This window comes from Nerophis lumbriciformis, linkage group LG27 (assembly GCF_033978685.3).
Source record: "Nerophis lumbriciformis linkage group LG27, RoL_Nlum_v2.1, whole genome shotgun sequence".
NCBI lineage: Eukaryota > Metazoa > Chordata > Actinopteri > Syngnathiformes > Syngnathidae > Nerophis > Nerophis lumbriciformis.
The window spans coordinates 4,766,713-4,790,027 of NC_084574.2; positions in this window are offsets into that span (position 1 = coordinate 4,766,713).

Sequence of the window (23,315 nt, forward strand, 5' to 3'; positions counted from 1 at the left end):
AACACATGCCAATACGGCCGGGTTAGTTTACTAAAGTGCAATTTTAAATTTCGCGCGACATATCCTGCTGAAAACGTCTCGGTATGATGACGTCAGCGTGTGACGTCGCGGATTGTAGAGGACATTTTGAGACAGCATGTGGGCCAGCTATTAAGTCGTCTGTTTTCATCGCAAAATTCCACAGTATTCTGGACATCTGTGTTGGTGAATCTTTTGCAATTTGTTCAATGAACAATGGAGACACAGCAAAGGAGAAAGCTGTAGGTGGGAAGCGGTGTATTGCGGCCGACTGCAGCAACACAAACACGGCCGGTGTTTCATTGTTTACATTCCCGAAAGATGACAGTCAATCTTTACCATTGGCCTGTGGAGAACTGGGACAACAGAGACTCTTACCAGGAGGACTTTGAGTTGGATACGCAGACACGGTACCGTGAGTACGCTTCCAAACATTTGATCGATTGCCCGTACGTGCGTGCCGCTATGTGCATGTCACGTACGTAACTTTGGGGACTTTGGGGAAATATATGTGCTGTATGAACTTTGGGGAGGTGAACGGTACTTTGGGCTGTGGGATTGAGTGTGTTGTGCAGGTGTTTGAGTTGTATTGGCGGGTTATATGGACGGGAGGGGGGAGGTGTTTGTTATGCGGGATTAATTTGTGGCATATTAAATATAAGCCTGGTTGTGTTGTGGCTAATAGAGTATATATATGTCTTGTGTTTATTTACTGTTTTTGTCATTCCCAGCTGAATATCAGGTCCCACCCGCCTCTCACAGCATCTTCCCTATCTGAATCGCTCCCACTGCCCTCTAGTCCTTCACTCTCACTTTCCTCATCCACGAATCTTTCATCCTCGCTCAAATGAATGGGGAAATCGTCGCTTTCTCGGTCCGAATCGCTCTCGCTGCTGGTGGCCATGATTGTAAACAATGTGCAGATGTGAGGAGCTCCACAACCTGTGACGTCACGCTACCCGTCTGCTACTTCCGGTACAGGCAAGGCTTTTTTTATCAGCGACCAAAAGTTGCGAACTTTATCGTCGATGTTCTCTACTAAATCCTTTCAGCAAAAATATGGCAATATCGCAAAATGATCAAGTATGACACATAGAATGGACCTGCTATCCCCGTTTAAATAAGAAAATCGCATTTCAGTAGGCCTTTAAGGCATGTTTTTCCAGAAAATTTAGATTGAACTCCAAATTGTGTCACTTTAGAAGTCCCGGCGTATGATCACTTCCTGTGTGCATTTCCTTCAGAAACTTCAACAAATCAGAGGTCAACGAGCATTCTGGAAAGATTATGGCCTCTATTAGTCATGGTAAATAGATGATGCTATGGACTGCTTGAACAAATATTACACGTTTCCTTCAATGTAATCGATCCAGTCAGTGTGTCGCAGCAAGGTTTGTTGATAGTGGCTCGCCGTGGCCACATTGAATGTTCCAAGGCCAGCCCGGCTTCTCCGCCGGCTGCCCTCCACTGTGCACTGTTTGTGTTTCATTCTTCAGGTCCAAAGGGGAAGTGGCCCGGTACTCTGAGCACACACCGCCGCTCCTTTCATCCCACTGTGTTATTGGAGAAAGCACTGAGCGTTGCGTCAGGACCCGCTGTGCCGGGGTCACGGGTCGGAGCTGACCTGCTAAGGTCGGGGCATGGGGGTAGGGAGCCCCCCTGCCCCAGTCACTAATCAAGCACACAGCGCAACTCACTGACCCTGCTGCTGCATCTGTAGCCGCTGGCCTGGGCTGCTATAGATCAAACAAAGAACGGCACTACCTCTGGCCCGCTGTTATCAGCCTGGGTGTCTCATCACATCAACACGCAGGGCTAAACAGTGAACACAAACTAGTCTGTTTTGACTCACAGTGTATATATATCCATGCGTATTTGGGTATGGATCAGGTTTACTGCACTTGGTTGCGTGATGGTTAGTATCAATGCTTCTGGCTTTGGTTGCCAATTATATAATCGTTCTCTACATGACAAATGTTTAAAAAAACATTCATTCTCAAATAAAGGCAATTAATATCAAACACTATATGTCACAATACCATCATTTTAGTAGTCTCTAATAGGGGTGTACACAAAAATTTCGGTCCGGTACATACCTCGATTTAGAGGTCACGGTTCGGTTCATTTTCAGTACAGTAAGAAAACAACAAAATATAAATTTTTTGGTTATTTATTTACCAAATTTGCAAAATCTTCCACCAAAAATATTTTTCTTCGTGGAATATTTGATGTGAAGTAATGGGAACCTTGGATAGGTCAATAATTCATAATAACATTGATTTTGATTAAATATTATGTTTTGAGCAATGACAGTTTGAAAGAAAAAAAATAGCTTTGTTTTATTAGTCAACATTGCAACTTTTTCTAAATTACATTTAACCTTTAAGCTTTTTTTTATTTCACTTTTGTTATGTTTTTGTGTGATGAGGTGGCGACTTGTCCAGGGTGTACCCCGCCTTCCGCCCGATTGTAGCTGAGATAGGCTCCAGCGCCCCCTGCGACCCCGAAGGGAATAAGCGGTAGAAAATGAATGGATGGATGGATGTTATGTTTTTGTTTATTTTAATAGTATTTTTAGAATGTGCCGTGGGCCTTTAAAACATTAGCTGTGGGCCGCAAATGGCCACACTTTTGACACCCCTGCTATAGATAATAAAAAATTAATTGTGATAAATCTATGGATAAAAAGCAGAGCCTGGCGACGCATGCGCGTTTATCATAACTCTCTCTCTCTCTCTGTCTCTGCCCCTCCCTCACCAATGCTGCTGCGCACACAATTTGTTTTGTTTTTAACCCCTTCTTAACCCTAAACGTACATTGAAAATACACGCAACACTAACTCAAAATGTCGGACATTTGAGGCATTTAAGAAACTCCGCCCTGATAGCTCTGCAAAAGAGGACATGTCCGGTGAAAAGAGGACGTATGGTCAGTCTATCCTAGCCCGTTAGCTGCTAGTATGCCGTGTGTTGTGCCTCGGTGTGCATTGTTTACACAACGTGCGTTACGCTACTTAATATGTCCGTGTGGAAACTCGTTCGGTACACCTCCAAACCGAACCGGAAACCCCGTACTGAAACGGTTCAATACAAATACACGTACCGTTACACCCCTAGTCTATAACGATGCCTATGAATTTCCCTGATTATCAATACTTATTCAATGACCTTGATGAAAATAAAAATAACTTGACCAATGTACTATTGAAATTACTATTTTATTCAGAACTGTTTCAAACTGTCAAGTGTTAAAGACAAATCTTCAACATACTTTTGCACGGAATTCAAATATCAGTATCAGCTGCCTCGAGGTAAATAATGTATAAATTAAAAAAAGAACAGCAGTTGCCTATAGCCTCCCAGTATATCAAAACAAACATTACTGTGCTTATAAATAGGGTCATAAATAACTTATAGTCAACTATTTTATATTTGATTAAGAACAGCAGTGAAATGGAGCCTCGTTGAAGTATAAAAAATGTATATATTATTCTTTCAATATGGTGTTAGTGTGACGTCGTCATGAAATTTGTAATAAAATAGTCTGTTAAAAAGGCTAACACAAATATTCAAAGACAAACTGTGTTTTTATTCGTGCTTAGTGCCAATATTTCAGATTTTTTACTATATTTTCAAATATTGCTTTTTGTTTATTTAACTTCTACAGTTTGCCACTTGCCGATTTAAAAAAAGGTGCGTTCAGCAAATGGCCCTGAAGCCACCCTTTGCCTTTCTGGGGAAATAGGTCAAGCAGTTGTGTTCAAAGTGACGAAAAATGACGAAAGAGTGTCTGTAAGTTGTGTTTTCTTAGCATTTATGGAAGTGATAAAAGTTGGCTTGTACACATCTGGAGCTTTTCTGCTTGCTGTGGTAATGCACACTCTCTGGGCTTGTGGTGGCGGATCTCTGGTGTCGCTCGCACAGCGAGTACTTTTGTGACCGCTTGTGTTTGATTCCCAAATAAATGCATGGTGCAAGATACACCTCCTGTTTCATTTTTAATATATACCGTATTTTTCGGACTATAAGTCGCAGTTTTTTTCATAGACTTATACTCAGGAGCGACTTACGTGTGAAATTATTAACACATTACCGTAAAATATCAAATAGTATTATTGATCTCATTCACGTAAGAGACTAGACGTATAAGATTTCATGGGATTTAGCGATTAGGAGTGACAGATTGTTTGGTAAACGTATAGCATGTTCTATATGTTGTAGTTATTTGAATGACTCTTACCGTAATATGTTACGTTAACACAGTAAAGTTTTATTCTTCGGTCAATGGTCAACAAAATAAACAAACAGTTGTACATTCATAGATTGAAAATGAAAATGTTGCAGACCGAAAGGGTTTAGGCTGAAGTTGAACACTTATAGCGCCTAACCCTATAAACAATGTCAAGTACAAGATGAACTTCCGAAAATTATGAAATGTCTTTTGTACAACATATTATAAATACACATTATACACAATATGAACACTGTTCAATTATATACACAGTAAAAGCATGTGAAATATCCTTATACGTGTGTTAAACCTTTGTACCAATTTATATACTATATACAAACAATTATACTTCCATTATTATTTATATCCCACATTTAGTATTTTAATGAACATTGATCATAGTATTAACTACTGTGTTGATTCAAGAGTGATATATTTTTCCAAGACATTGGTCTTAAAGTGTTTTTTAAATGTGTGAATGGACCTGGAACATTTTAAGGAATCATCCAAGCTGTTCCACAGTTGAACCCCCCTGACAGAAACAAAACCAACTTTTGAAGCTTGTTCTTATCTTAGCTTTCTGGAAGACAGCTGAACCTCTGAGGTCATAGGGATTCTCTCTGGGTTTGAACCTCTCCTGTAGACACCGAGGCAGCATGTGGTTATGAGCTTTGTACGTCACAATAGCAGTGTTGAGGTCAACAAGATCATGCAGTTTTAATGTTTTTAATTTAATAAACAGAGCATTGGTATGGTCATGATAATCTGCATAGTTTACAATTCTAATCGCTTTCTTTTGAAGTAAGAATATAGAGTTGATATTTGTTTTGTAATTGTTACCCCAGATTTCAACACAATAATTAAGATAAGGGAGTACGAAAGAATTATATAACATATTAAGAGCCTTTTGATTTACGGTGTTTTTGATTTTATGTAACATAGCAATATTTTTTGCCATCTTTGTCTTAAGTATATTTATGTACAGTTTCCAATTTAATTTATCATCTATATAGATTCCCAAAAATTTTGTTGAATACACCCTTTCTATCTCCATCCATATCATCAATTCTTATATGACACTGTATGTTATTTTTCCTATTTCCAAAAATTATATATTTTGTTTTATTTAGGTTGATTGACAGTTTATTGGCATCAAACCATTGCTTTAGTATGTGGAGTTCGCTCTCTCTACAGTCTCTAAGAGTTGGCCAAGGTCTTGCCCAGAACAGTAAAGACTTGTATCGTCAGCAAAGAGAATACAATTGAGTTTTTTAAAGATTTTGCAGATATCATTAATATACAATAAAAACAATTTTGGTCCCAGTACAGAACCTTGGGGCACTCCATGTGTTATAATCTTTTTATCTGAATCTACATTGTTCATATGCACATACTGTTCTCTACCACCAAGATAACTTTTCAACCAATCATGATATACCAGTTGGTTATTTATGCCTCATATAACGTACACTTATTCAGCCTGTTGTTCACTATTCTTTATTTATTTTAAATTGCCTTTCAAATGTTTATTCTTGGTGTTGGCTTTTATCAAATACATTTAAAAAAATGCGACTTATACTCCAGTGCGACTTATATATATTTTTTTCCTTCTTTATTATGCATTTTCGGCCGGTGCGACTTATACTCCGGTGCGACTTATACTCCGGTGCGACTTATACTCCAAAAAATACGGTAAATGTGCTATATAAATAAAGTTGCCTTGCCTAGATTACATGTTTTCAAGTAAAAGAAAATTCAAATATGAACACTGGTGGTTAGGCGTGTCAAAAAAAAAATTCAAGATTCACGATTCTCAGGCAAATCATATTGTTAAAGTAGATGCCCATATCTGATGTGCAGATTGAATTTAGAAAAGAGAAGTTAGGGACACTTCTCTTCTTTCCCTATTTGTATTTGACTTTATAAAAGTTTTGGGTGGGATTTTATTAAACAAAACCAGTTTTCTTTTAAGGAATATAGAAATTTAGAGCTGGCCCCTGGCTGGCCTGTCTCCATGGAGTGTTTGCCAAGTGCACAGTCCCCGTAAACATGATTTCCCCTTTCCCCTCAATGACAGCATCCCAGACACATTATGCCAATTTTCGCATTGAAATTCTGTTGTTAGTGAACCTTCAATCCGTTTACAGCTGCACCTGAATGAATGTGACAGCGTGCGCGAGTGTCATAATTACGACGATCAGCTGGACAAAAACAAAAATACTGATAAACGTATCATTAGTCCAGAATTTTAAAGGTCCTCTTGGTCCGACCCAATTAGGTATTCGGGTACTCTGTATGCATCCATACTGCTGAGGTGCTGAGAATTGACGCTTGAATAAAACATTTACTTGGTATAGACCAGGGGTGCTCATTACGTCGATCGCAATATACCGGTCGATCTCGGAGGGTGTGTCAGTCGATCACCAGCCAGGCATTAAAAAAATAGTCCTAAAAATGAGCGATCATAAATCTTCACTATGACGTCACTTTCGTCACTTGATTGGCATTCACGGCACCCGAGGGTCTTCTGAGATGACGCTGGCTGCTGCCAGATCATTAAAATTACCGACTGGAAGGCGAGAAACACTTTATTTCAACAGACTCTGGCGCCGTACCTGTCGTCAAAACTCCAAAGACCGACTGCACAGTTGCACAATAAAAGCTCTGCTTCATCCTGCCTGCGCTACCAAAATAAGAGTCTCAGAAAGCTGGCGTGCACAAGCTAGCAAGCTACGGAGTTTGCCGACAATGTATTTCTTGTAAAGTGTATACAAAGGAGTACGGAAGCTGGACAAATAAGATGCCAAAAACCAACCACTTTCATGTGGTATTGGACAGAAAGGAGGACTTTTTTTCTCCTGCATTCGAAAATGCGGACGTTATCATCACCACTGTCTGATTCCAATCAATGCAAGTCATCAGAATCAGATAATACACCAACTTATATTCTTGTCTTCATGAAAGAAAGGAATCTATATGTGTTAAACATGCTTGTATTATCTTTAACCACCTTTAACTTGTTAACAATATTAACTATATGTGTTAAACATGCTTGCATTATCTTTAAACACCTTTAACTTGTTAACAATATCAACTATATGTGTTAAACATGCTTGCATTATCTTTAAACACCTTTAAGTTGTTAACAATATTAACTAGTTGTGTTAAACATGCTTGTATTATCTTTAACCACCTTTAACTTGTTAACAATATCAACTATATGTGTTAAACATGCTTGTATTATCTTTAAACACCTTTAACTTGTTAACAATATTAACTATATGTATTAAACATACTTGTATTATCATTAAACACCTTTAATGTATTAACAATATTAACTATATGTGTTAAACATATAAACACAGGGCTTCACGGTGGCAGAGGGGTTAGTGCATCTGCCTCACAATACGAAGGTCCTGAGTAATCTTGGGTTCAATCCCGGGCTCGGGATCTTTCTGTGTGGAGTTTGCATGTTCTCCCCGTGACTGCGTGGGTTCCCTCCGGGTACTCCGGCTTCCTCCCACTTCCAAAGACATGCACCTGGGGATAGGTTGATTGGCAACACTAAATTGGCCCTAGTGTGTGGATGTGAGTGTGAATCAATCAATCAATCAATCAATCTTTATTTATATAGCCCTAAATCACAAGTGTCTCAAAGGGCTGCACAAGCCACAACGACATCCTCGGTACAAAGCCCAATGTTGTCTGTCTATCTGTGTTGGCCCTGCGATGAGGTGGCGACTTGTCCAGGGTGTACCCCGCCTTCCGCCCGATTGTAGCTGAGATAGGCTCCAGCGCCCCCCGCGACCCCAAAGGGAATAAGCGGTAGTAGAAAATGGATGGATGGATGGGTGTTAAACATGCTTGCATTATCATTAAACACCTTTAACTTGTTAACAAAAACATATATTTCATAAATAAGTAAATATAAATGATATATATGAATGAGGTAGATCCCCACGACTTGATCAATTGAAAAGTAGCTCGCCTGCAGAAAAAGTGTGAGCACCCCTGGTATAGACGATACTGAAAAAAGCAGGTATCAAAATATTTTTTGTGTGTTGATATCGAATCATCGATGCTTTTGACAACATATCAAACACATTTTTGGAATAAATGTTCCCCATAAAAAAATATGTATAATAAATGAAGCTGTTCCAGGGTCAAGCCTTCACCATTATAAACACGCAGGGAATGTTTAAGTAACATTCTTAGCTGTAATACAAAATAATTCAATTGCCGTTTGATAAAACTAAAATAAAAACAAAACTACTCACCCTTTGAAGATGAAAGGTGTAGCCGGTGGAGAGAGGAAGGATTGCGAAGGTGAGTCGACCTCATGCATTGTACATTCTTAACTGTTACACAAATGTAAAAAGAAGTTAACCACACTACATTGAAAATAAAATAAAAAAAACATATTGTGGACATATCCATAATTGATGACCTTTGACCTGCTCTTTACACACACAGGTGTCTGCTACTAAACCTTTGACATGGCTAAAAACTGCCAGGTGGACTTTGGCCCCCCAATTTGCAGCTCTGTAAAAATGGTATAGACACGTAGAAAGCAGAATAGTTGGAAAAACACCAGCTTTTACAGGCAGCGTGAAACTGGCTAGTATTGTAAAATGTTATTGTATACAAAATCAGACAGTGGTTTGATTTCTTTAAATACTTCATGTTTTTAAGACTATTTTTGCAACTTTGATGCATTAATGCATCTAGTAAACCAAGGTTATTGAACTAATTTGTTCAAGGGGCCACATTTCCAGAAAGCTAAAGACCACAACTCCCTTCACTATTTTCTTATTTTAAAAACTAACATCCTTTGTTTTTGCTCTTTTTGTTTTGTCAAAGTTACTATTTTTGGAAAATAATAGCTCAGTTATGCAAACTACAAGTGTCCACAGCAGTGGGCGCTGGCCTTTTTGGAGGTTAAAATGTCCATGCATGGATCTGTTAATGTGTTTACAGTAGGGCTGCAACAACTAATCCATTAAATCGATTAAAATCGATTATAAAAATAGTTGGCGATTAATTTAGTCATCGATTCGTTGGATCTACGCAATGCGCATGGGCAGAGGCAATTTTTTTTAAATATATATAAACCTTTATTTATTAACTGCAACATGTACAAACAGCTGAGAAACAATAATCAAAACTAGTCGTAAGTGTCCCAATACTTTTGTCTACTTTTAGTCTGAAGTGTCCCAAGACTTTTGTCTAGTGTACCTACCTTGTCTGCATTGTGTGGGCACGTTGGTGCTTCCTGCTTTTAAGCAGCCATCTTAAAAAAACAGCAGCGCAGCGGGTCTTTGAAGGGTCATAAAATCAAAACCGGAGCAGGTATTAAAATGCTGTTCTGTTATTTTATACACAAGGGTTTAATCTCTCTCCTGTGTTAGTTTGAAGCCGAAACGACAAGCGCGCTCAGAGGAGATAGTTTTTGAAGGAAGGTGACCGGTTTTTACAAAAAATTTGTTTTGAAGGGGGAATAGCTAACTTCCTGTTGATTTTTGCTGGGGGTTGTCAATTTATGAAATGTAGGTCTAAGTGAGACCTACATAGAGGTTTTTGTTTCATGTCTCTCCGACCTTCCCAGGGAGAGTTACAGGCAGTTTTGTCAGTTTTTTCATCCGAGGAGCAGTTTTTTGTGCGTTTCATTAAAAAATTGCGCTAGAGCACAATTTTGAGATTTGGGGTTAGGTTTTTTTTATTAGATCACAATTTTTGCCAGTCCTGATGTGTGTGTTCAGTTCGGTGAGTTTTGAAGCATGTTAAGGGGGTCAAATTACAGCTCAAAGAGGCAAAAGTGACTGTTTTTAGTACTTTTTTGTCTTGAAGGGGGAATTGCCAACTTCCTGTTGATTTTTGCCCGAGAATATACTATTATGAAATCTAGGTCTAAGTCACACCTACATAAAGGTTTTTGTTTCATGTCTCTCCGACCTTCCTAGTGGGAGTTACAGGCAGTCTAGTTTTCTTTTTTCGTAGGGGGCGCTAGTGCGCAATTTTGAGTTTTGTGGTTCGTTTTTTTTTTTAAAAAGGCAATTTTCGCAGGTCCTGATGTGTGGGTCAAATATGGTGAGTTATGAAGCATGTTAAGTGGGTCAAATTACAGTTTAAAGTGGCGGCGGAAGAATAAAGAATAAAGAATAATAATAAAACCTTACAAATTCAATAGGTCCTTATGTCCCATTGCATAAGGACTCCCTTTGGGAGTCCTTATACAATGGGCCATGCGGGCCCTAATAAGTATGGTGCCAGTATGCTGTTTTTTTCTCAATAAAATACCGGAAAGGATAGAAATGTAGTTTGTCTCTTTTATCCGATCATTGATCGATTAATCGAAGTAATAATCGACAGATTAATCGATTATCAAATTGATCGTTAGTTGCAGCCCTAGTATACAGTGGTCCGAGAGCACTCTATAGTGTTTTAGAAATTTGCTGCAAAATTGTTAGTCCCTCCCAAATTTTGAACTAAACTCGAGGTCCAGTCTGGTGTTATTCCCGGGCCGGATTTTGGTCAGTGGGGCACCACACTGCAAAAACTGAAATCTAAGTAAGATTAAATATCTCAAATAAGGCTGATATTTGCTTATTTTCTGTCTGATAAGCTCATTCTTCTCACTAAGCAGATTTTATGTTAGAGTGCTTTACTTGTTTTAAGGGTTTTGGTCCTAAATGATCTCAGTAAGATATTACAGCTTGTTGCTGAGATTTGATGACCTATATTGAGTAAAACATGCTTGAAACTAGAATATCAAGTGTTGCAAAGCTGTGTCATCAACACTCACAAGTATAAAACTACTTTTTTAAAGTCATCATTTCTTATTTCAAGCATGAAAAAAAATCATGACTTTGACACAATTGTGTCTCATAATTAAAACAGATGACAGCCAAATGGACTTTGCTGTTTTATTTTCAATGAAACAACAGAAAATACGTACTCATATATGTACAGTTGGCACAGTACAGTAAACTGACAGTTAATATTTAAACATTTAACATTTCTAACTATTTTGAACAGAAATAGTTCATGCACATTCAGATGAATTCTTCAAAATTACAATTAAAAAATGTTTTGCCAGGGGCCGGGCTGTATATATGCGCACTAATTGACTGAAAGAGCACGCATTTGGCGCGATGATGTCATGTTATCCATGGAAAAATTCATTTTTAGACAATATGATTTGCCTGAGCGGCTAGAAGACCCCGAGAGTAACAAGCGCTTGCCTTGTTGCCTTTCCATTAAGAACAATAAATTAGTTTTTAGTATAAGTTTGCTGGTTTCAAGAAATGTAATGCCGAGCGCTAGAGATGCGCGGTTTGCGGGCACAACCGCGGAGTCCGCGGATTATCCGCGGATCGGGCGGATAAAATTTAAAAAAATTAGATTTTATCCGCGGGTCGGGTCGGGTGGTTGAAATAAAAAAAAATTAGATTTTAAATAGATTCAGGCGGGTGGCAGTTAAACCAATTGGGAAATATATATACATAGTTAAATGTTGTTACCCACATACGAAAAACGAGCAGGCACCTGCAGCATATGCCACAACAGAAGAAAAAAAAAAAAAGAGATGGACACTTTTACGGAGCGGAGAAGGGACGCCTCGCCGGGGTCCGGGACCGAGGCCCCTTTCCCCCGAGAGGGCCCCACCGGGAGCCGTAGCTGAGGCGATCCGCGAGAAGGGCCCGACGCACGTCCAGGGTCACCACCGCGCCCACCGCACCGACACCCCGCCTCGTCCGCCTTCGCCGCGGCCGGCGTCACGCGCAGCAGGTAAGCTGCTTACCTGCTGCGACAGGTTTAGTTTCGCACCTTTGCACTGACAAAAACATCAAGCAAGCCTTTTTTTTAAGACAGGATGTTTGGTGCTTTTATAGATTTTTCCTCCTCGGGGGCAGACAAAAAGAAATGTATGCAAATGAGTCATTTCGTCTTGACAAGCCTCAGAATCGTAAATGTCAAAAACTTTCAGCAAAAATGATGATTATCAACAGTGGCAACACTTGTCCAGTAAACAGTAGAACTCGTTGATTCCATCTGAGAACCCCAGAGGAAGTACAGTGAAGCCAAAACCCTTCTAGCCATGTCTGCCATCTGCTTCACAGAGCCAGAGCGACGAAAGGCCCCGCGAAGGTGACGTTTTTCCCGTGCCGCTACACTTTAAAGACATGTGACAATAGTGGAATGATCTGTAAACATTCACTTGTGCTCCAAATGTCCTTGTGTATTAGAATGAAATGTACCAGAAAGACAATTTCATTCTTGTTGACCTTCTACGCCTGTTGCCTTTTTGTGTGTGTTTGTGAAGGCATCCACCGCTGTCAATGTCACTCGACCTCTTCTGGTTTCATTGCTCCCATGGAGTAGCCTTGGCTTTGACTCGGACCCATGCTCATAAACAAACCACCCCTGAGTAAAGTCTCTGTTTTCATCTCCTTCCAGTAACGTTCTATTGCCTTTTTTATGTCTGGGAATGCCAAATTATACTAAAGTCACCTATTTCCTGCATAGCAATGTCAAAGACAAAGAATAGTAGAATCAGATTATCTTTAAAACTACATCTACTAGGGCTGTGAATCTTTGGGTGTCCCACGATTTGATTCAATATCGATTCCTGGGTCACGATTTGATTATAAATCGATTTTTTCGATTCAACGCGATTCTCGATTCATTCAATACATAGATTTCAGCAGGATCTACCCCAGTCTGCTGACATGCAAGCAGAGTAGTAGATTTTTGTAAAAAAGCTTTTATAATTGTAAAGGACAATCGACTTGTTACCCTTATGTATCAGATCGTAACCCTTAAGAATCGAATCGTAAGCCTTAAGAATCGAATCGTAACCCTTAAGAATCGAATCGTAAGCCTTAAGAATCGAATCGTAACCCTTGAGAATCGACTCGTTACCCTTAAGAATCGACTCGTTACCCTTAAGAATCGACTTGTTACCCTTATGTATCAAATCGTAACCCTTAAGAATCGACTCGTTACCATCCATCCATCCATCCATCTTCTTCCGCTTATCCGAGGTCGGGTCGCGGGGGCAGCAGCCTAAGCAGGGAAGCCCAGACTTCCCTCTCCCCAGCCACTTCGTCCAGCTCTTCCTGTGGGACCCCGAGGCGTTCCCAGGCCAGCCGGGAGACATAGTCTTCCCAACGTGTCCTGGGTCTTCCTCGCGGCTTCCTACCGGTCGGACGTGCCCTAAACACCTCCCTAGGGAGGCGTTCGGGTGGCATCCTGACCAGATGCCCGAACCACCTCATCTGGCTCCTCTCGATGTGGAGGAGCAGCGGCTTTACTTTGAGCTCCTCCCGGATGGCAGAGCTTCTCACCCTATCCCTAAGGGAGAGCCCCGCCACCCGGCGGAGGAAACTCATTTGGGCCGCTTGTACCCGTGATCTTGTCCTTTCGGTCATAACCCAAAGCTCATGACCATAGGTGAGGATGGGAACGTAGATCGACCGGTAAATTGAGAGCTTTGCCTTCCGGCTCAGCTCCTTCTTCACCACAACGGACCGATACAGCGTCCGCATTACTGAAGACGCCGCACCGATCCGCCTGTCGATCTCACGATTCACTCTTCCCTCACTCGTGAACAAGACTCCGAGGTACTTGAACTCCTCCACTTGGGGCAAGATCTCCTCCCCAACCCGACTCGTTACCCTTATGTATCAAATCGTAACCCTTAAGAATCGACTCGTTTCCCTCAAGAATCGAATCGCAACCCTTAAGAATCGACTCGTTACCCTTAAGAATCGAATCGTAACCCTTAAGAATCGACTCGTTACCCTTAAGAATCGACTTGTTACCCTTATGTATCAAGTCGTAACCCTTAAGAATCGACTCGTTACCCTTATGTATCAGATCGGAACCCTTAAGAATCGACTCGTAACCACATCCACTACGGCTGCGAATCTTTGGGTGTCCCACGATTTGATTCAATATCGATTCCTGGGGTCACGATTTGATTATAAATGAGGATTTCAGCAGGATCTACCCCAGTCTGCTGACATGCAAGCAGAGTAGTAGATTTTTGTAAAAAAGCTTTTATAATTGTAAAGGACAATCGACTTGTTACCCTTATGTATCAGATCGTAACCCTTAAGAATCGAATCGTAACCCTTAAGAATCGACTCGTTACCCTTAAGAATCGACTCGTTACCCTTAAGAATCGACTTGTTACACTTATGTATCAAATCGTAACCCTTAAGAATTGACTCGTTACCCTTATGTATCAAATCGTAACCCTTAAGAATCGACTCGTTTCCCTCAAGAATCGAATCGTAGCCCTTAAGAATCTAATCGTAACCGTTAAGAATCGACTCATTACCCTTAAGAATCGACTTGTTACCCTTATGTATCAAATCGTAACCCTTAAGAATCGACTCGTTACCCTTATGTATCAGATCGGAACCCTTAAGAATCGACTCGTAACCACATCCACTACGGCTGCGAATCTTTGGGTGTCCCACGATTTGATTCAATATCGATTCCTGGGGTCACGATTCGATTATAAATCGATTTTTTCGATTCAACGCGATTCTCGATTCATTCAATACATAGGATTTCAGCAGGATCTACCCCAGTCTGCTGACATGCAAGCAGAGTAGTAGATTTTTGTAAAAAAGCTTTTATAATTGTAAAGGACAATCGACTTGTTACCCTTATGTATCAGATCGTAACCCTTAAGAATCGAATCGTAACCCTTAAGAATCGAATCGTAACCCTTAAGAATCGACTCGTTACCCTTAAGAATCGACTTGTTACCCTTATGTATCAAATCGTAACCCTTAAGAATCGACTCGTTTCCCTCAAGAATCGAATCGTAACCCTTAAGAATCGACTCGTTACCCTTAAGAATCGAATCGTAACCCTTAAGAATCGACTCGTTACCCTTAAGAATCGACTTGTTACCCTTATGTATCAAATCGTAACCCTTAAGAATCGACTCGTTACCCTTATGTATCAGATCGGAACCCTTAAGAATCGACTCGTAACCACATCCACTAGGGCTGCGAATCTTTGGGTGTCCCACGATTTGATTCAATATCGATTCCTGGGGTCACGATTCGATTATAAATCGATTTTTTTCGATTCAACGCGATTCTCGATTCATTCAATACATAGATTTCAGCAGGATCTACCCCAGTCTGCTGACATGCAAGCAGAGTAGTAGATTTTTGTAAAAAAGCTTTTATAATTGTAAAGGACAATCGACTTGTTACCCTTATGTATCAGATCGTAACCCTTAAGAATCGAATCGTAACCCTTAAGAATCGAATCGTAACCCTTAAGAATCGACTCGTTACCCTTAAGAATCGACTTGTTACCCTTATGTATCAAATCGTAACCCTTAAGAATCGACTCGTTACCCTTATGTATCAAATCGTAACCCTTAAGAATCGACTCGTTTCCCTCAAGAATCGAATCGTAACCCTTAAGAATCGATTCGTTACCCTTAAGAATCGACTTGTTACCCTTATGTATCAAATCGTAACCCTTAAGAATCGACTCGTTACCCTTATGTATCAGATCGGAACCCTTAAGAATCGACTCGTAACCACATCCACTAGGGCTGCGAATCTTTGGGTGTCCCACGATTTGATTCAATATCGATTCCTGGGGTCACGATTCGATTATAAATCGATTTTTTCGATTCAACGCGATTCTCGATTCATTCAATACATAGATTTCAGCAGGATCTACCCCAGTCTGCTGACATGCAAGCAGAGTAGTAGATTTTTGTAACAAAGCTTTTATAATTGTAAAGGACAATGTTTTATCAACTGATTGCAATAATGTAAATTTGTTTAAACCAAAAATATGACTTATTTTATCTTTGTGAAAATATTGGACACAGTGTGTTGTCAAGCTTATGAGATGCGATGCAAGTGTAAGCCACTGTGACACTATTCTTTTTTTTTATTTTTTATAAATGTCTAATGATAATGTCAATGAGGGATTTTTAATCATTGCTACGTTGAAATTGTAACTAATATTGATACTGTTGTTGATAATATTCATTTTTGTTCCACTACTTTTGGTTTGTTTTGTGTCGTGTTTGTGTGTCCTTTCAATTGCTGTGTTTATTGCAGTTCTGAGTGTTGCTGGGTCGGCTTTGGTTTTGGAATTGGATTGCATTGTTATGGTATTGCTTTGTTGGATTGATTATTAAATTTTTTATTTTTTTTTTTAAATAAAAAAATCGATTTTTGAAAAATGAGAATCGATACTGAATCAATCGTACAACGTAAGAATGGCGATTTGAATTCGAATCGATTTTTTCCCACACCCCTAACATCCACTCTGATAAGACACCATGTCTCAAATAACCTCATATTACCGTAATTTACGCTCCTTTTCTTTCCCCGCGCTTTGAACCCTGCGATTTATTCAATGCTTCGGATAATTTATAGATTTTTTTTCACAAGCTTCACATGTCGCCAAGATATTAAGCTGTGTCACATCACCCCCATTAAATTGCCGAACTGAAATTGTTAAGATTAAACCAACTGCCCTAACACAATCATTGAGTCAGTCATTTGGAATTTGCTCTGAATTTGGTCATTTTCCGACCTGTGATGTCAGCGGATATCTCCATATATGGTAAACATTTACCTGAAGACCTTTGCATGAGTCTGCCGCTGTAGTCACTAAATTATTTATTTTTCTCTATCCTCTTGTTTTGGGGCAGACCAGCTCGTACATGCACATGCATCCTTCCGCTGTTGCCATTTCTCATACAAAGTAGCGTATAGTTTGAACTAGGGTTGTACGGTATGCTGGTACTAATAAAGTACCATGGGTGGGTCTACAAAGACATCAACTGTAACGATACCAAGTACCATATTTTCCGCACTATAAGGCGCACCTAAAAACCACAAATTTTCTCAAAAGCTGACAGTGCGCCTTAAAACCCGGTGCGCTTTATATATGGATTAATATTAAGATTCATTTTCATAAAGTTTCGGTCTCGCAACTACGGTAAACAGCCGCCATCTTTTTTCCCCGTAGAAGAGGAAGTGCTTCTTCTTCTACGCAAGCAACCGCCAAGGTAAGCACCCGCCCCCATAGAACAGGAAGCGCTTCTTCTTCTACTGTAAGCAACCACCCGCCCGCGTAGAAGAAGAAGAAGCGCGCGGATATTACCGTACGTTTCATTTCCTTTGTGTGTTTACATCTGTAAAGACCACAAAATGGCTCCTACTAAGAGACAGGGATCCGGTTCATGAAAAGACGCAATCTCTCCATCCGCACACGGATTACTATTTCACAGCAACTGCCTAAAGACTTTCAAGAAAAGCTGGCTACTTTCCGTGCATATTGTAAAAACAAGATAGCTGAAAAAAAGATCCGGCCAGAGAACATTATCAACATGGACGAGGTTCCACTGACTTTTGATATTCCTGTGAACCGCACTGTGGATACAACGGGAGCACGTACGGTGAATATTCGCACCACAGGGAATGAGAAGTCATCCTTCACTGTGGTTCTAGCTTGCCATGCTAATGGCCAGAAACTTCCACCCATGGTGATATTCAAAAGGAAGACCTTGCCAAAAGAGACCTTTCCAGCCGGCGTCATCATAAAAGCTAACTCGAAGGGATGGATGAAGAAAAGATGAGCGAGTGGTTAAGGTAAGTTTACGCGAAAAGGCCGGGTGGCTTTTTTCACGCAGCTCCGTCCATGTTGATATACGACTCCATGCGCGCCCACATCACGCTGGTTTTTAATATATTATTAAAGTTTGACTGACCTATCTGACTGTTTTTTTGACATTCCTTTAGCGCAGTTAGATGCGGCTTATAACACGGGGCGGCTTATAGGTGGACAAAGTTTTGAAATATGCCGTTCATTGAAGGCGCGGCTTATAACCCAGAGCGCCTTATGGTGCGGAAAATACGGTAAAAGAGCCGTACATAGTCGATACTACAATGATTACATCGATGTTTTTTGTTACCAGCATTATCTTTTGTCTTTTTTATTGTTTATAAACCCATGAAATATCTCCCTGGACACAGGAAAACTTTAATTATGACCTATGTATGATCCTGTAACTACTTAGTATTGTATTGATAGCAAAATTTGTAGTGTCAGACAAAACTAATGTAAAGTATCAAACAACAGTGCTTATTACATTCCAACAGAAGTGTAGATAGAACATGTTAAAACCGAAAGTAAGCAGATATTAACAGTAAATGAAGAAGTAGATTAATAATGCATTTTCTCCCGCTTGTCCGCCATGATTTTGAAAAACTAATACAAAGGGAAATGACATAATATCTTACTGCATATGTCAGCAGCCAAATTAGGATTCTTTGTTTGCTTACTTAATAGTAAAAGAGAAGTTGTCTAGTATGTTCACTATATTATTTAATGGCAAAATTATTATTTGATTGCAATAAGAAACAAATGTTCAATGTGTCATAAGATTTTCTGTTAAAGTAAAGCCAAAACTAATTTTTTTGTGGTCCACTTTATTATTTTTTTTAAAGTATTGAAATACCTCAGATACCAAAATATTGTTATCTGGACAACTGTAGTTTGAATGTATATCTGTCAGTCGTCTCCATACGGAAACACTAAAAACTACATCATGGCTTACGGAGACAAGACGCAGTCAAAGTGGGGGAACGTAAATAAGACCGCCCAAAAAACGGCTCATCCTGAAAGTGGCTCGAAGATGGTCTGTAACACATAATCTATGTGAAATGTTGACCAAAGAACCATCATTACATGATATGTTGACCACAAAGAAGTGTTTTAAATGTAGAAAGAAAATGGTAATATGGTAATATGACCTATTTAAATCAACGTTCCGTCGGAACCCATTTCGTATTGTGCATAGTTCCACTTTCCCACCTTATAGCTGCTCTACAGCCATACTTGCCAACCTTGAGACCTCCGATTTCGGGAGGTGGGGGGTGGGGGCGTGGTTAAGAGGGGAGGAGTATATTGACAGCTAGAATTCACCAAGTCAAGTATTTCATACATATATATATATATATATATATATATATATATATATATTTTATTTTTTATTTTTTTTAATATATATATATATATATATATATATATATATATATATATATATATATACACACAGGTAAAAGCCAGTAAATTAGAATATTTTGGAAAAACTTGATTTATTTCAGTAATTGCATTCAAAAGGTGTAACTTGTACATTATATTTATTCATTGCACACAGACTGATGCATTCAAATGTTTATTTCATTTAATTTTGATGATTTGAAGTGGCAACAAATGAAAATCCAAAATTCCGTGTGTCACAAAATTAGAATATTACTTAAGGCTAATACAAAAAAGGGATTTTTAGAAATGTTGGCCAACTGAAAAGTATGAAAATGAAAAATATGAGCATGTACAATACTCAATACTTGGTCGGAGCTCCTTTTGCCTCAATTACTGCGTTAATGCGGCGTGGCATGGAGTCGATGAGTTTCTGGCACTGCTCAGGTGTTATGAGAGCCCAGGTTGCTCTGATAGTGGCCTTCAACTCTTCTGCGTTTTTGGGTCTGGCATTCTGCATCTTCCTTTTCACAATACCCCACAGATTTTCTATGGGGCTAAGGTCAGGGGAGTTGGCGGGCCAATTTAGAACAGAAATATCATGGTCCGTAAACCAGGCACGGGTAGATTTTGCGCTGTGTGCAGGCGCCAAGTCCTGTTGGAACTTGAATCTCCATCTCCATAGAGCAGGTCAGCAGCAGGAAGCATGAAGTGCTCTAAAACTTGCTGGTAGACGGCTGCGTTGACCCTGGATCTCAGGAAACAGAGTGGACCGACACCAGCAGATGACATGGCACCCCAAACCATCACTGATGGTGGAAACTTTACACTAGACTTCAGGCAACGTGGATCCTGTGCCTCTCCTGTCTTCCTTCAGACTCTGGGACCTCGATTTCCAAAGGAAATTCAAAATTTGCATGGTTGGGTGATGGTTTGGGGTGCCATGTCATCTGCTGGTGTCGGTCCACTCTGTTTCCTGAGATCCAGGGTCAACGCAGCCGTCTACCAGCAAGTTTTAGAGCACTTCATGCTTCCTGCTGCTGACCTGCTCTATGGAGATGGAGATTTCAAGTTCCAACAGGACTTGGCGCCTGCACACAGCGCAAAATCTACCCGTGCCTGGTTTACGGACCATGGTATTTCTGTTCTAAATTGGCCCGCCAACTCCCCTGACCTTAGCCCCATAGAAAATCTGTGGGGTATTGTGAAAAGGAAGATGCAGAATGCCAGACCCAAAAACGCAGAAGAGTTGAAGGCCACTATCAGAGCAACCTGGGCTCTCATAACACCTGAGCAGTGCCAGAAACTCATCGACTCCATGCCACGCCGCATTAACGCAGTAATTGAGGCAAAAGGAGCTCCACCCAAGTATTGAGTATTGTACATGCTCATATTTTTCATTTTCATACTTTTCAGTTGGCCAACATTTCTAAAAATCCCTTTTTTGTATTAGCCTTAAGTAATATTCTAATTTTGTGACACACGGAATTTTGGATTTTCATTTGTTGCCACTTCAAATCATCAAAATTAAATGAAATAAACATTTGAATGCATCAGTCTGTGTGCAATGAATAAATATAATGTACAAGTTACACCTTTTGAATGCAATTACTGAAATAAATCAAGTTTTTCAAAATATTCTAATTTACTGGCTTTTACCTGTATATATATATATATATATATATATATAGATATCTACATCCTGAAAATATGCAAACAAACTGTGTTTAGATAATTGATACTTCAAACTTGCATAAATAAATATTAAGGAATATAACATAACTTGGCTTCTGAGAGTTTCAAAATGTAATGAATAAAATGCTAAAGTTGCTGATAAACAAGCAATTATTTTAATAATTAAATATGGTCATTTTAAATGAATTATTATGATAATTTCAAATCAATTATTTCAAATATGTTTATTTTAATGTATAATTCTATGGCTGGATGTAATAAGGAGTCATGAAAAAATACAAATAAAAATACAATTAATTTTGATGTTTTTAGCAAAATATAGTAAAAATTGATTTAGTTTTTTTTTTTTTTTAATTAATAAATATATTTATTTTTAGGTAAGATAAACATAATAATACAATTTATCTCTAGTCTGGATGATTTAGTTCTTGTCACCCTGTTGTCCTCCCGTCATGAAAAAAGGCTGTCCTCACTCAGGTCCGCATGGAGCTGGAGGGGGCGTGGCTTCCAGCTCCGGCTGAAAATCGGGAGATTTTCGGGAGAATATTTGTTCCGGGAGGTTTTCGGGAGAGGCGCTGAATTTCGGGAGTCTCCCGGAAAATTCGGGAGGGTTGGCAAGTATGTCTACAGCATTCTATTTTTTTTTTTTCAAATGCTGGCAAAGGTGAAATCTGTTAGAAAATATAGTTTATGATGCCGCATAATGTTTAAATTAGATACATTTTATAACTAGATTCAAAATGTTTTCAACAAAACAAATAAGTAATGCAATAAGATTTAAAATAACCCGACAATGGTCACCGACATTTAAAAAGGGACTATCCCTGAAACCTGTTTAAAATGTTTCAAATGTAATCCAACAATCGATCGCTTAAATCCAACACAAAAAGCATGACTTCCTTGTCACTCGTCCAACAGAAAGTAAATGAATGCTAACGAACGTCTTAGTTTTATTAAGTGCAAACACAGTGCCTTCAATATGTACTGTGTCTTTCCCATTTTGAGCAGATGACACTTTCTTAGCATATATTACACATGCATATTATCGCCACTAATCAGAGTATTTGTGCGGCTGATTGCGGTGTTGCTTAAGACGGGGCAAGCAGGGGGCTCTTTTGTGCGAGAGCTAATGATGTCCCTTTGTGATGGGTCAGGGCGCGAGGGCTGAGGACACCGGTATAGACTCAAGAAGAGCTGTTGTGTGCGGGTCTTAGTGTGACTGGCAGCTGGGGTAATCCGCCCTTTGTGTCTTCAGCAGGGCCCCACTGAGCTCCCCTGACAGGGACCGACGTTCTCGACTCCAGCAGACAGCCCAGATGGGCCGAGTGACGCGGGGGCGTGGGGGATTTAGAGGCGGAAGAAGGAGCGCGTCAAGGATGATGAGACGATAGTATGTCCAGAATAGGTGAAAGGATGGAGGCAAAGTAATACACATGAGAGAACAGTAGCTGGAGAAGCAGGAGAAGGAGCTGCATACCGTATTTTCCGCACTATTAGCCGCACCTAAAAACCGCAAATTTACTCAAAAGCTGACAGTGCGGCTTATAACCCGGTGCGCTTTATATATGGATTAATATTAAGATTCATTTTCATAAAGTTTAGGTCTCGCAACTACGGTAAACAGCCGCCATCTTTTTCCCCCGTAGAAGAGGAAGCGCTTCTTCTTCTACGCAAGCAATCGCCAAGGTAAGCACCCGCCCCCATAGAAGAGGAAGCGCTTCTTCTTCTACTGTAAGCAACCACCCGCCCCCGTAGAAGAAGAAGAAGCGCGCGGATATTACGTTTCATTTCCTTTGTGTGTTTACATCTGTAAAGACCACAAAATGGCTCCTACTAAGCGACAGGTTTCCGGTTCACGAAAAGACGCAATCTCTCCATCCGCACACGGACTACTATTTCACAGCAACTGCCTATAGACTTTCAAGAAAAGCTGGCTACTTTCCGTGCATATTGTAAAAACAAGATAGCTGAAAAAAAGATCCGGCCAGAGAACATTATCAACATGGACGAGGTTCCACTGACTTTTGATATTCCTGTGAACCGCACTGTGGATACAACGGGAGCACGTACGGTGAATATTCGCACCACAGGGAATGAGAAGTCATCCTTCACTGTGGTTCTAGCTTGCCATGCTAATGGCCAGAAACTTCCACCCATGGTGATATTCAAAAGGAAGACCTTGCCAAAAGAGACCTTTCCAGCCGGCGTCATCATAAAAGCTAACTCGAAGGGATGGATGGATGAAGAAAAGATGAGTGAGTGGTTAAGGGAAGTTTACGCGAAGAGGCCGGGTGGCTTTTTTCACGCAGCTCCGTCCATGTTGATAT